Source organism: Miscanthus floridulus, chromosome 5 (assembly GCF_019320115.1).
Source record: "Miscanthus floridulus cultivar M001 chromosome 5, ASM1932011v1, whole genome shotgun sequence".
Taxonomy (NCBI): Eukaryota; Viridiplantae; Streptophyta; class Magnoliopsida; order Poales; family Poaceae; genus Miscanthus; species Miscanthus floridulus.
In genome coordinates, this window is record NC_089584.1 from 120,805,476 (window position 1) to 120,818,742 (window position 13,267).

Sequence of the window (13,267 nt, forward strand, 5' to 3'; positions counted from 1 at the left end):
TGAGTCGATCGGATGGCTCAGGTGAATACCGAAGGGACAGGTAAGGAGCCAAGAGATGCCCCATGTGGGCCATACTGACTTCGTCATGAACGACGAACATAGATCCCATTCAGACATATCTGATAAGAACTCCTCAAGCCTGTCACTTGAGTCGTCAAGGTAACTCTACCAATCCCCCTTACTTTATTTTTTTATGCATGATCATTCATTCATCCATTCTCATACATACATTCACACATTCATTCATACAAGTCATTCATTCATCCCATACATCCAAGGCATCACATATGCAATTAATGCATCACAACGCTTCGTATTGCATAATGAAGTGGTAGTTGCCTCATTCAACATGAGCAACGACCGACCGGGGTTTGAAGGCTAGCCCGCGAAGGGCTCAAGGCTGCCTCATGTCAAATAGAGCTAGGGAAGAAAAACACAGATGAGCCCCAGCGGCCCTCGCCCAATCTGCTCCAAAGCAGATAGGGTCATCTCAACCTTCTTGTTCGATCCTAACCTCGAGCCATGCCCATAGAATCTCTATCGAGGGGAGGCCAACGGACCACCTGAGTCTATCTCGAAATGACCCGGGCATCTATTGGGATGTGGGTTAAGGAGCAGTGGAATGCCACATGAGGGCTATGTCGACCTCGTCATGAACGATAGACCTGGATTCCACTCAAACATACCCGTTAGCGAGCTCACCGAGCGCGTCACTCGAGCCATTGAGGCAAGCGATGTTAGCTTAGCCCCTCCGGTTGCAAAAAAACCATGGACGGGGTAATGCATGGAACTAGACCAACCCCTACCGAGCCCAACGGGGCTTAGAGGCTCAGGTCACCCAACACTGACTCAGGAAATCAACCGATCGCGTAGGTCACGGGTGGGACAAACATGGGCGAACACCCCAAACAATGGTTTGCGGCCCCACGAAAAGAGTACGAAGATGCTCAGCCTCCAACCGACTCACCAGTCGGACGCAGGCTCGGGGGCTACAGCCACAGGTGCGCTCACGTGCACCCGCTGTCAAAATAAGAAATTCCCCTGCTGACAAAACAAAAAAAATCCAAACGATTCTGCCTGAATCGCCTAGGGGCTCGGGGCTACACCTACGGGTGCGCTCGCACGCACCCGCTGTCAAAACAAAAATCCCTTAGTCAATTCTATCCGAAATCACCCAGCGGCTCGGGGGCTCCTGTCGGGTTCATAAACCCAGGGTCCCTCATGGACCTGCTTCCTAGCAAAAGCTTGGCCCAGCAGACGACATTACGAATGACACGCAACTCCTGGGCCGGCCCAAAAATCTAACGATAGGCCAGAAGGGCGAACCTCTGCTTACAGCTCTTCTCCGACCAGGAGTACACCAAACCTCTGTTTACAGCTCTTCTCCGACCAGGAGGCCAAAGCTGACTAGGGAACAACCGACCAGGGACGCTCGCTCGGTGAAGACCAAGAAACGTGCAGAACAAGTAAGGCGGGGCGCTCCAGTCAAACCGCAATACTAGAGACTGTACCCTGCACACCTGCAGGACAGTACTGTCAGATCATGTCAGAAGGGTACTTTATAACCTTCCAAACATGTCAGAACACCAACAGTGTTGTGGGCACCGACATTTGACCTACAGTATGATAGGTGCCGACATTTGCCATACCAGAAGAACACGGTGAAACTAACCACATGTGTCCAACCATCAACAGTATTGTAGGCGCCGACAAACCGCTTTGTACCCGACAGCATGGGCAACAAGACTAGAAAACACACACACTCCCTCTCTCTCACACTCTCTTGTAAAGCCGCCCCCTTCATCTATAAAAGGGGACGCGCTCTCTGCAAAAGAAGGATCGATTCGGACAACGAACGACTCAAACGACCAACAACGAACAACAGACGCATCATTCCGATTCTCTCTGCTCGACTTTAGCATTCTAAGGCCAAATAGAGCATACGCGCGAACACTTAGCGCACGTCAGAGCTTCCTGTCACTCTTGGCCCTTCGGTTCGGAGTCTGACCGGGACCTCTGATACCCCTCATCTTACTCTCTCTCGTTTATAACTCCACAACAAACTTCGAGCACCTAGGCTCAGGAATAAAGTCACCGATCAACTCAAACTAGACGTAGGGCATGTTGCATGAACCAGTATAAACCTCTGTATCATTGAGTGCTAGGCCACATCCGATCACAACTATACGGTAAAACCACAAATATTTACGTGTTGATTACTTTTCGCACCGACAATAACTATTATTTTATTCATCTTTTTCATGTGACTTTGTTTGAACAATTCAAAATTTAAATTTTAAAAAATGACTACTTCAAACAACATTTTGAACCAGTAAATGATTTTAGCTGAAAAGTTATCAACAACAAAGTTGTAGAACTCATCAAGATCTATAACTTTTATTTAGATCATTTATTGATCCGACAAGGTGGTAGTATACGTTGTTCATAAATTTATATATCTCTCTTATAGTTTATGTAACCATACAAGAGATGTAAATTTATGAATAATTTTTACCATCACTTGCTCGGATGAAGAAATGACTAAAATAAAAGTTGTAGATCTTGATGAGTTCTATAACTTTTATGTTTATGACTTTTTCAGCTAAAATCTTTTACTCATTCAAAATATTGTTTAAAATTGCTATTTTTTGAAATACAAATTTTGAATTGATAAAACAGAGTCACATGAAAAGATAACCAAAATAATAGCCGTAAGAACACAATAAATTGATAGAGCATGATTTCATAAAATTTTGGAAAAAAATCATCAAATTTGAAGTTAGTATGAAAGAGAAACACTAGTTTCAAGTTTTAGTCGGAGATTAAAAAGAGAAATCATCGTTCCTCAACAATTTAAAAATTAAATTTCTAACCGCATTTTTAAACAGTAAATGATTTGAAATGAAAAAGTTGTAAACAACAAAGTTCTATATTTTTTTGAGATCTACAACTTTTATTTTGGTCATCTCTTCACCCGAGGTCGTTTGAACAAATTTAATTTTTAGTACTTAATTTTTACTATTCAGCGTCTATTTATAGGGGTGGCTCTATATCCAGCCGTCTCTATAAATCAGATTTATAAGAACAGCTACAAATAGGGCCATTTGTAGGGGCGGCTAAAAACACCAACAACCTCTATAAATAGATTTATAGAGACGACCTATTTGAAACCCATTTGTAGGGACGACTTAATATAAAGTCACCAACACACAAAAAAAAACAAGGCATTGCTAAAAATCATTTTTTAGTAGTGCATAGGACCACCACCCTTTGGGTTAGACTTTAGGGGTGTTTGGTTTTCGGACTAAATTTTAGTCCCTGTCACATAAGATGTTTGACACTAATTATGAGTATAAAAATAGACTAATTATAAAACTAATTGCATAAATGTAGACTAATTTGTGAGATGAATCTTTTAAAACTCATGATTTGATAATGTGTTACTACATTAAAAATGTGCTAATAATAGATTAATTAGGCTTAATAAGTTTGTATAGTAAATTAGTCTCTATCTGTGTAATTAATTTTATAATTAACTCACGTTTAGGGGGTATTTGGATCCCGTGACTAAAATTTAGGAGGTATGTCGGGAAGATGTTGCATGGGGTATTCGGATACTAATAAAAAAATAAATTACATAATCCGTCAGTACTCCACGAGACGAATTTTTTAAGTCTAATTAATCCGTCATTAGCATATGTTTATTGTAACAAAACATTATCAAATCATGGACTAATTAGGCTTAAAAGATTCATCTCGTAAATTAGTCGCAAACTATGTAATTAGTTTCGTAATTAGTCTATATTTAATACTCCATGCATGTGTTTAAACATTTGATGAGACAGCGACTAAAATTTATGAGGTGCAACCAAACACCTCTTAGTCCTCCTACATACAACATGTTCGCTTGGTCGTAAACAATCGTAAATTTTCAATCAAAACAGTATTTTACTCTCATATCAAATCAGCTAACAATAATAATCTACGATCGTATACGATCGTTTCAGCCAAGCTGAATAGACCGATAATATCTGAATGTCTGACGTGATAACTTTAGCTTTAGGCCTAGATCCACAACACCGCCGAAGCTTCTCGGTGTGGAGCACGTAGCGGGCGGTGATGCGCACGAGGCGGGCCTCCTCGTCGTAGAAGAGAAAGGACGAGTCGAGCCAGCCAGGGCCACTAAAGTCCACGTGGGTCCGGTCGTTGCCGGTGGCGATGCCGCGCCAGCACTCCCAGACGCGATCGATGTTGGCGTGGTGCGGGTAGAAGAGCGGGTCGCGGCCAGCCGAGTAGTGGGTGCCCATGTCCTCGACGTTGGGAAGCGAGTTGTCGCCGGCCCAGGTGTGCATCGTGTTGTGCGGGGCCCACTCCACCGTGCCCGGACCTGGCAGCGATGGGCCGCCGGCGCTGTAGGGCTGCCACGAAGAAGAGGGAAGACAACGCTGCGCCACTAACCATCTGAAAAGTTTACCAAATCAAATTGTGAATCACTTAGCTTGCATTAATTTGTGAGTCCCCGGTTACGCATGCCCAGCCCCACGCTTGAGTTTCTCGGCCGTCAGCCCCGCACTCCTGCAGCCTGTTCGGTTGGCTGGTTCGGTTCATAAAGAAGTACTGCTGGCTGGTTCGTGTGAGAGAAAAATACTGTTTCGGTTGGAAATTTACGATCGTTTACGACCCGGCACGGTCAAACGAACAGCCTGCTGGACGCCCGCCGCGCGATCTCACCCTCATGGCCGCGGCGCACGCTGGCCTCGCCGCAGTCTAAGCGCACGTCGCCGACCTGGCCGCACGCCCGCACCCTGCTCCACCGCACGCGCCTGACCTGCTGGCCACCACGCCTCGGCGCGCTGGGCACCAAATGCTGCTGAACTGGCTAGGCACGGCTGACAGCCACACACAGTATCTGCCTCTCCGAGATGTCCAGCACGGCCGGCAGCCACACATCTGCCTTCTTGTGCCTGGTTTTTGTTCAACGCACGCTGGATGGCCCACACGAGTAGTTTCCTGTTCTGCCAATGGAAACTAGCCACCAGTTTCATATTTGAGACTGCCCTAATTAGCCTCTAAGCATGAGACTGAGAGGAAGATAATAAACAAAGACGGCAGAGCTTAGCTGGCGGAGTCAGGAATTATGCATAAGGGGTCCGTTGAAGAATTTCAAAATATGAGAATTAGTGTACCTTATTTGTTTAGATTTTTGTCTTGGGGTTAGGCTTAGGTTCATATTTTTCTAGATTTATTCTAGTATTTGACGATTTAACCATGCTCGGTATTCTTCACGTAGTAGATGACCGTGTATATCGACAATGGGGCACATGTGATGACTCATCAATATTGAAACCTAGCGGCTTAGTATTACGGAAGTGCTCATACCCGCTAGGTGACCATGTCCGTCGACAACATGGCACATATGATTACTCACCGAATTGTTATTGCTAGTTAAATACGTGTTCACTAAAATATAAGTATAATGAAACATAAGTATTATAATAAACCAAAAAAATTAATAGATATATCTTAATATGGTAGGCAAACAAATTTAGATAAACCAAAATATTTTATTCTAATTATATTCTATGTAATTTTGTTGTCTAAGAGATATCAATAAACATTATAACAAGATTTTCTTTATTATACTTTTTAATATAAACATAAACTATTTACCTTTATATGTAATATATATATTAAAAACATTTGTATTGTTAGGGGACTTATATTTAAAAAATTTTGTATTTTTAGGGGGGCCATGGCCCCCGCTACCCCCCCCCCCCTTGACTCCACCGGTGAGCTGGACTACACCTGTTTATACATGACTCGGATGTTTTTGTAGGATCTGCTGTTCGTCGGTCAAGTTCTTCTCCTCTCAAACAAAGAAGTCTAGGTCAACAACCTTGGGTGGCGTGTGGCTTGGCTCCCGTATCGGGTTGTACAACGGCGACGCCTCGTCGGTGAACACCTCAGGCATACCTCTACCCTTGGGGACATATGAAAGGATCAAGATGTTCAAGAGAGGGGTAAATTGGGCTAATTCTAAATTTCTTGCAATAATTAAGCCCTACACTTAGCTCATTTTACCCCCTTGTGCCTAGAAGTGTTTCTATTGTTCTATCGTACAAGAGTTTTGCACCCTATGTTCCAATCATACTCTAGCAAGACAATTCTAAGAATATAGACACATGAATTGAATTGCTCAAATATAAATGCTCAAAGTAAAGAGAGGAAGAGGAACGCATCGATGTTTTTTTAAGATATCGGAGAGTCGTCACTCCCCACTAGTCCTTGTTGGAGCACCTGTGCAAGGGTGTAGTTTCCTCTTGTTCCGCGCAAGGAACAAGTGCTCTCTATGGGCTGATTCTTTGACACTCCGTCGCGGAGAATCGTCCACAACTGCTCACACCATGACTTGGGCTATCCACAAGCTACGTCGGATGATCACTTAGTTTCCAATCACCACCAAGCCATCTAGGTGATGGCGATCATCAAGAGTAACAAGCACAAGCTCTCACTTGACCAAGACAAGCCTAATAAGAAGAGTGGATACACACTTACTACTCCCTATGCACTAATGAGGTCCTTAATCTAGGATTATCAAATCTCAATCACCCCACTAGGCTCTTGCTCTCCCTTGCACTCCAAATGTATTTCTCAGCTGAACATATGGGCAAGAGTACTAAGTTGGATGAGTAGGAGAGGTATTTATACTCCCCACTTCAAAACATACTCGTTGGGGTCCAACTCAGCACATTTCAGGTGACCGGACGCTCAGGTCAAAGTGACCGAATGCATCCGGTCAGTGGCCAACGGCTATATGACGCCAGCCCAGTTATCAGAGACCGAACTCTGACTAGCGTTCAGTCGCCACCCATCAGACGCGTCAGGTCAAAAAAATCCTTCTTTGGATGCTTACTGTTGTTGACCGGACGCTACCTCTAGTGCATCAGGTCACAACGTCCTCAACGTCCGATCGAAAAGCAAACCCTAGCAATGTGAGCTAATACTGACCGAACACGACATCTGTGAGTCCAGTCCAGTGTCCGATCGATCAACACGCCCTAGCTGCGCGAGCTAACACTAACCGGACGCGGCACTGGTGCATCCAGTCCAGCGTCCGGTCATCATCCAAGCCTCCATTCACCTCAAATTTTACTAACTTTGTGAACGGCATTGACTTCAACTTATCTATGGGCTATCCTTGAGCTACCTAGTGCTAAGTTTGACAAGTGTGCACCACACCTAAACCATTAGACTCATCTAGGTCAAGCTACTAGTTCATACCCCCTTAATAGTATGGCCAAAGGAAAAGAAACAAAGTCCTAAACTACTCTAAGTGTCTCTCCAACGCCAAATGACACTTAGAACTAGTCTGTCCTTAACCTTGTTGCCCATCCTTTGAAAACCAAAGCGATTTCCATCGACAGGGGCACAAAAACCATAATTGCCCAATCAATTACTATTACCATGACCTAACTCAAGTTGTCTCTGCAAAAACACACGTTAGTCATAGTAATCTTGTGTCGTCATTAATCATCGAAACCCAACTAGGGGCCTATATGCTTTCAATCTCCCCTTTTTTAGTGATTGATGACAACACAACCTCGAGTATGTATAAAACATGAGTGATGTTTTCAACATGCTTGGTTCATATAAGCAATTGACAATAGAAACAAAGGAGGGTTTGGCATGCTTATATGATCCAAGCCAACACAATCTACTTACAAGGTATGAAATAAGCATAAGTACACAAAGTAAAGCTCATTTGTATCGGAGTAAAATGCAAAAGCAAAGCAAATGAGCATAATCAAGTGACATGGCATATATATCAAGGTAGAGAGCACACATGTCACATAAGTCTCACACATATATCACATATAACATAATGCATGAGACTAAACATGAATGCTTGAAGTATCACACACAAAAGAACGAGTCCATCTCACATGCTCCCCCTAAATCTAACATACTCGCTCCCTCTCCCCCTTTGGTGTCAAGCACCAAAACCTAAGGATCGGACGGACTGGGGTATAAGAAGACTGAGTCAGGGCGCTGAGGTACGGTGAGAGATCTGAAACTGAAGCTACATCATCCTTGGAACTTGGAACTCTAAGCGGTTGGACCCTCTAGTCACTAGAAGTGGAGGTTAAGCGGTCTGGGTCTGCTCTGTAGTTTCAACTAACTAGGTCGCTAGCTGTGAAGTAGAAGATGAAGTAGTAGCCTGACCCTATGGCTCAGAAGGTGTCACTATAGGCAAGTGTAGCCTACAACTGCCGCTTGTCGCTAAAACCTCAAGGGTGGAGGTGACTGTCAGAGGCGGCTCGGATGAAGCAACAGAGGACGGTATTCATCTCAGTAGTCCCTGTGATGAGAGCGGCTATGGTAGGAGCATGAGCTCTGAACTCAGGACGGTGTAGGCTAGTCCTATGAGCTCACTAAAAGTAGGCACCCAGACTTCTGGAGATAGAGGGTGTCCTGTCACTAGCATTGACATGGACTGAGTAGGAGTGAAGCCCGTTACTATAGGAGTGAAGTGCTAAGCCTGCTTTGTCCCTGGTGAAGCAAACCACTAAGACACCTGCTCGGTAGATGAGGCAAACTATACAACCAGCTATCCCTAACTCTGAAACCCACTGGGCTGTATAGCTAAAGTCACTGGGGTAGTAGTAGCAGGCTGACCGAGCTACAACATGGGCTGGTGAGGAGCAATCCCTATAGTAGAAAAGGCATGCTACATGAACCCAAGAAGCTGCTGCTGCTACATGGCCTGCTACTGCTGCTAGAACTGATCCTGATGGGTCTGTAGCTGAGCGAGAGCAGCAACTATGGCCTATGCCTGGCGAGTCTGCTCCTCTTGCATCTTGTCAAGTATCGCTATGAGAGCAGGGTCTGTCTACGGTGGCTGGGGTGGAGCTAAGCTAGAGCCACTGGCCTCGCTGTCGTGAGCCCATGGGGGCATTCATGGAATAGGTTGGTAGTCATCATCTGAGCTGTCAGTCGGGTCACTCTAGACCACATCCTCCTGCTATACCTCAAGCTACTCGAGCTCTATCTCGATAATAGTCCCTGATGGCCTTGTCCTGCTCTACTGTAGTCTCTGGCACCTATGGCCTCTAGGCGATGGCTCAGCAGTCGGTGTCCTACTCCTAGTACTGGAACCCATTCAGCTGGTGCATGTCATACTCAGGGAACTCAGTGGTAGTGCTAGTCAACTCAGACACTACCTGAGGGGGTATATGTGAACAAGGCCTTGAGTATAAGAAAGCAGATCCAATGGGCATATGGTAGCTGACGGTGGCCCTTGAATCCCTCTACAAGAGTGTTCTCCATCTCTGAAAGTAGTAAGTCCCAAATATCAAACTGATGTCTAAGAGATCAGGTGGTGGACTAGCCAAAGCTGAATGCGAGTTAAACCCTCATGGTAATCACCTCTCGATAGTAAGGTCCTCCTCATAACGACTTCTAAGAGATGAGCCATAGGTGTAAGGGCACCTAGAGTCCATCGTGAGCCCTCGCTGAATGGCTCTCGAATATAGGCCCTAACAAGGTCGGTGGGTGGCACTGTGCTGCCGTGAGGATGTCTCGGTGGCTGAGTTTGTCCATAGCAAATCTGGTGAATCTGGGTGGCTAACTCTAGAATCCATAGTATCTCTCTGACTCTATTGTTGTATAGCCTGCGGTCATGTCCTCTAAAGGTGAAGTGAATGAACCTATGACCAGGGTCAATCCACAAAGAGGCGTAGAACTCTCTAACCTAGCTAGCAATGTACCTGACGGTCTACCCCAAAAGGTATACCATGCCAGGCAGGTAAGTGAGGTGGGGATGAATCTGCTCTCCTCTAGCGGCCACTATAGCCTCTAAACGGCACACCCTCTGAGATCTAAAAGCTACCCCACTATTCAGATATGCATTATAGAAATCTTCCTAGATCATAGTGTAGAAGCCCTCTGAAGCTCTTTCATCACATTGAGGTGGGAACCACTACTCAAACTCCACAAAGTGTAGCTGCTACACCTGCTGAGCTATGGCAGTCCTCAAGTCCAAATGCTCTACTGGCAGCGGGCCTCATGGTCTGGGAGGTGGCCGAGAGCAACGCCTCTGCCTCTCGAGCATGGTGTCACCTGAACATGAGCATGACCTGAGCATCGTAGTGGTTGCTCCTGCTACTGCTCTGCCTCCTCCTAATGCTGCTCAGTCTCCTCCTGGGGCTCAATCTCCTCTACACGAGTGCCCTCTGGTGCATACTCTAGAGGGACATGCTGACCTCCAAGCATGATAGTACCACATGGACTACCATGCCTAGCCTCAAGCTCCTCAACTAGTGGCCCTCTGAGCTGGTGACAACTGATCGCCAATGCGAATACTGTAATACCCTCGGTGTTACACCGTATAAATCATTAACTAAAACATGTCATGAGCATCATGTTTATGTGTTAATGCATGTAATAAAGTGTGTAGATCAATTTCCATAACTCAAAATGATCAACTAAAATACGAAATGAAAGTTGATTCGATAGTCATGTTATATCACTTAGGGTTTAAAACCATTTTTATTAAGCAAAAATGCTATAGACAATGTATGTGATACTGAAATAAAGTTTGAAGTACAAACTTTGTAGATGACAATGAAATACTTATGGTCGAAAAATAATATTACTAGCTAATATTTCCACTAGCTTAGAAATCGCAAATGAAAATCAAATTCGACTAAAAAACAGAGAAATTTTCAAGTCTGCCAACAGTTAGACACTGTTATGTTTAGTAATTTATTATAAGAGATTGGGTTAAGGAGTGGTGTAGTGTTATAGATCGATTTGGAAGTCTCATGTGGCATCTTGAGCATGGTGAATATGGTTTAGGTCATAAAGCAACAATTTGGTCGTGTTGAACGCTTTAAAATTCATGCGCGTCACTGTCTCGATGTGGTTGGCGCCAGATGCGTGGTCACCGCATGACCTCTCCATGTAGCACACATGGTTGCGTCTCATGTGATCGCTCTACGCTGCCACGCTAGGTCGGTCGATCCCGCTAGGCTTGGTCGAGGCCGGTCGTAGCAAGCCGCTGGCCCTGCGCCCTGCTGCTCTACCTCATGCTGTCGTCTTGGGTGTCACCACAGTCGTGCTGCGCTGCCATCACATCCGCACTGTCGACCCTTCTCGTGTCATGACGCTGCCGCTATCGACGCCACTGTGATGCTGTGCTGCGCTGCCGCTCGCCTAGTCCTAGCACGCACGTGGGCTGTCTCGGCTGCCCCACGCCGTCGCCTCACCTTAATGACGTTGTGGCTGCATATGCAGTGCCCCCACCTGCCTCCGCACACATGTGGTTGGCCACATTGTTGTGTAGTGGGTGCGTAGATGCCGCCTTAGGTCCAATCGGCCGCATCCCGCCAAGGTGTGGAAGAGCCGAGCTCACCTGCCGCGCCATCTCTCTCTTTCTCTCTTCTCCCTCTGCTTTTCCACCACCGTCGTGTCGCGTGATGGTGAGCTAGAGAGCGAGCACCTCTCATTAATTCCTCATGCTCGTGTATCCAACCTCACATCCCCTCTCTAGCCGACCCCACCCCACTTTGATTGTAGCTCAGCCAAGCTCCAATTTTGGATGATTTGCCCATCGCTGTGCCGTTAAGACCCATCACCGCCCATGCCGTGGCTAGCCTCCACTTCACCCCACGCTAATTCCTCTACACCACTAGCTCGCCTTGGCTCCCTCTCCACCGTGTGCATGCTAGTGGGAGGGCTTCCACCTCCCCGCTACCACTAACGCGGCCGTGTCTGCCGTGACTCATCGCCGTGCTCATCGCGTGCATGTGGCTAGCACTTCTCAGGTAGTCGCCGGCCGAACCACCATTTTGGTTGGGTTCACGGGGTGCCCTAGTGCTTATACCCTATCTGTACCATCCTATTAGCGATGTGGCTCATTGGAACACGGTTGCTGCCATTGCAGGTCACCGCCGATGGGGAGAGCCTACTCTGCTTCACCCCTGTTCGTGCCACCACCGCCCATCGCTTCGCGTCGAGCCCTTGGTGAGCATCGGTCCCCTAGCTAGGTCTACAAGGGTCTCAGGTGGCTGGCATATAGCCTATTGCCACCGCCTGCCTCGCCGGTGAGCGTGGGGCATCTCGGGGACCTCTCTGGTGCGAAGGTAAAAATAGTTGAGGGTTCCATTGCAAAGTCATTGTCTATAGAAATACTATGTGTAGTGTTCACACTATTGTCTGATAACGCGAGGGCGTTTTTGCAAGAGTGCCAGTGCAAGTGGGCTTCCCCACCATGGGCCGCCTCCACGTGTGGTCCGCGTTGGGCCGAAATCGATTTATCTTTTTCGTGGAGAATAGAATTAGCTTTTCATTTTAATTCTGAGCTAAAATTTTGTAAATCATATAAAATCATGTAGGTATCCAAAAATTGTGAAACCAATTTTGTTAAGTTCCTAAAATTGTGCTCTATCTGTTGGCGTATTTAGTTCATATATATACTTGTCGATACCAGGAGCTCTTAAATCATTTAAGAGTGCTTAATATTATTAGGTTAAATATTATAGGAATTTTTGTGGCAAAATGGTGATAATTTTAGCTTTGAAAATTTTACAGTAGCTTCATGGTATTATTATGTGCTCACTATAATTTTTGTAGCTTTAGAATAGACTTAACATAAGGGTAGTTAAATGCTCTTTGTTTCAAATATACATTAAATCATTAGTAGAAATAAAGATATATCCTTCATTTGTAAAGCTAGGTGTTTGTTAGTTAAACCCAACACTTTACTTGATGAAGATGATAGTTAGTTTAGTATCTTAGTCATTAGAGCTAGCTTAGTAGTTTACCATGTGTATTCTTATTTTAAGAGTTGCTGTTGCCGAAATCCTAAGTGTTGTATCATCATGGCATGCATGTAGAGAACGAGTTGGCAGAGATCGTGACCATCGGAGATCACGAGTTTGAGGAGGTGATCAGGGGAGTACGAGGAGGAGATCCTCATGTAGGAGGAGGTCTCGGAGCCACCCCTAACTGACTAAGCTGACACCCTGCCTGCCCATGGCAAGCCCCAGTGCATAACCCTTATTTTGAATAATCACTGTATATATATATATATATATATATATATATATATATATGTGTGTGTGTGTGTGTGTGTGTGTGTGTGTGATGTGCATTTATGTTATAGGATTTATATTGAAACTACATGCATAGATAACCTACCTATGAGTCCTACTAGCATAGGTCGAGTAGCTGCTATGCTTAGGCTATCGGTAGCATGAGTAACCTA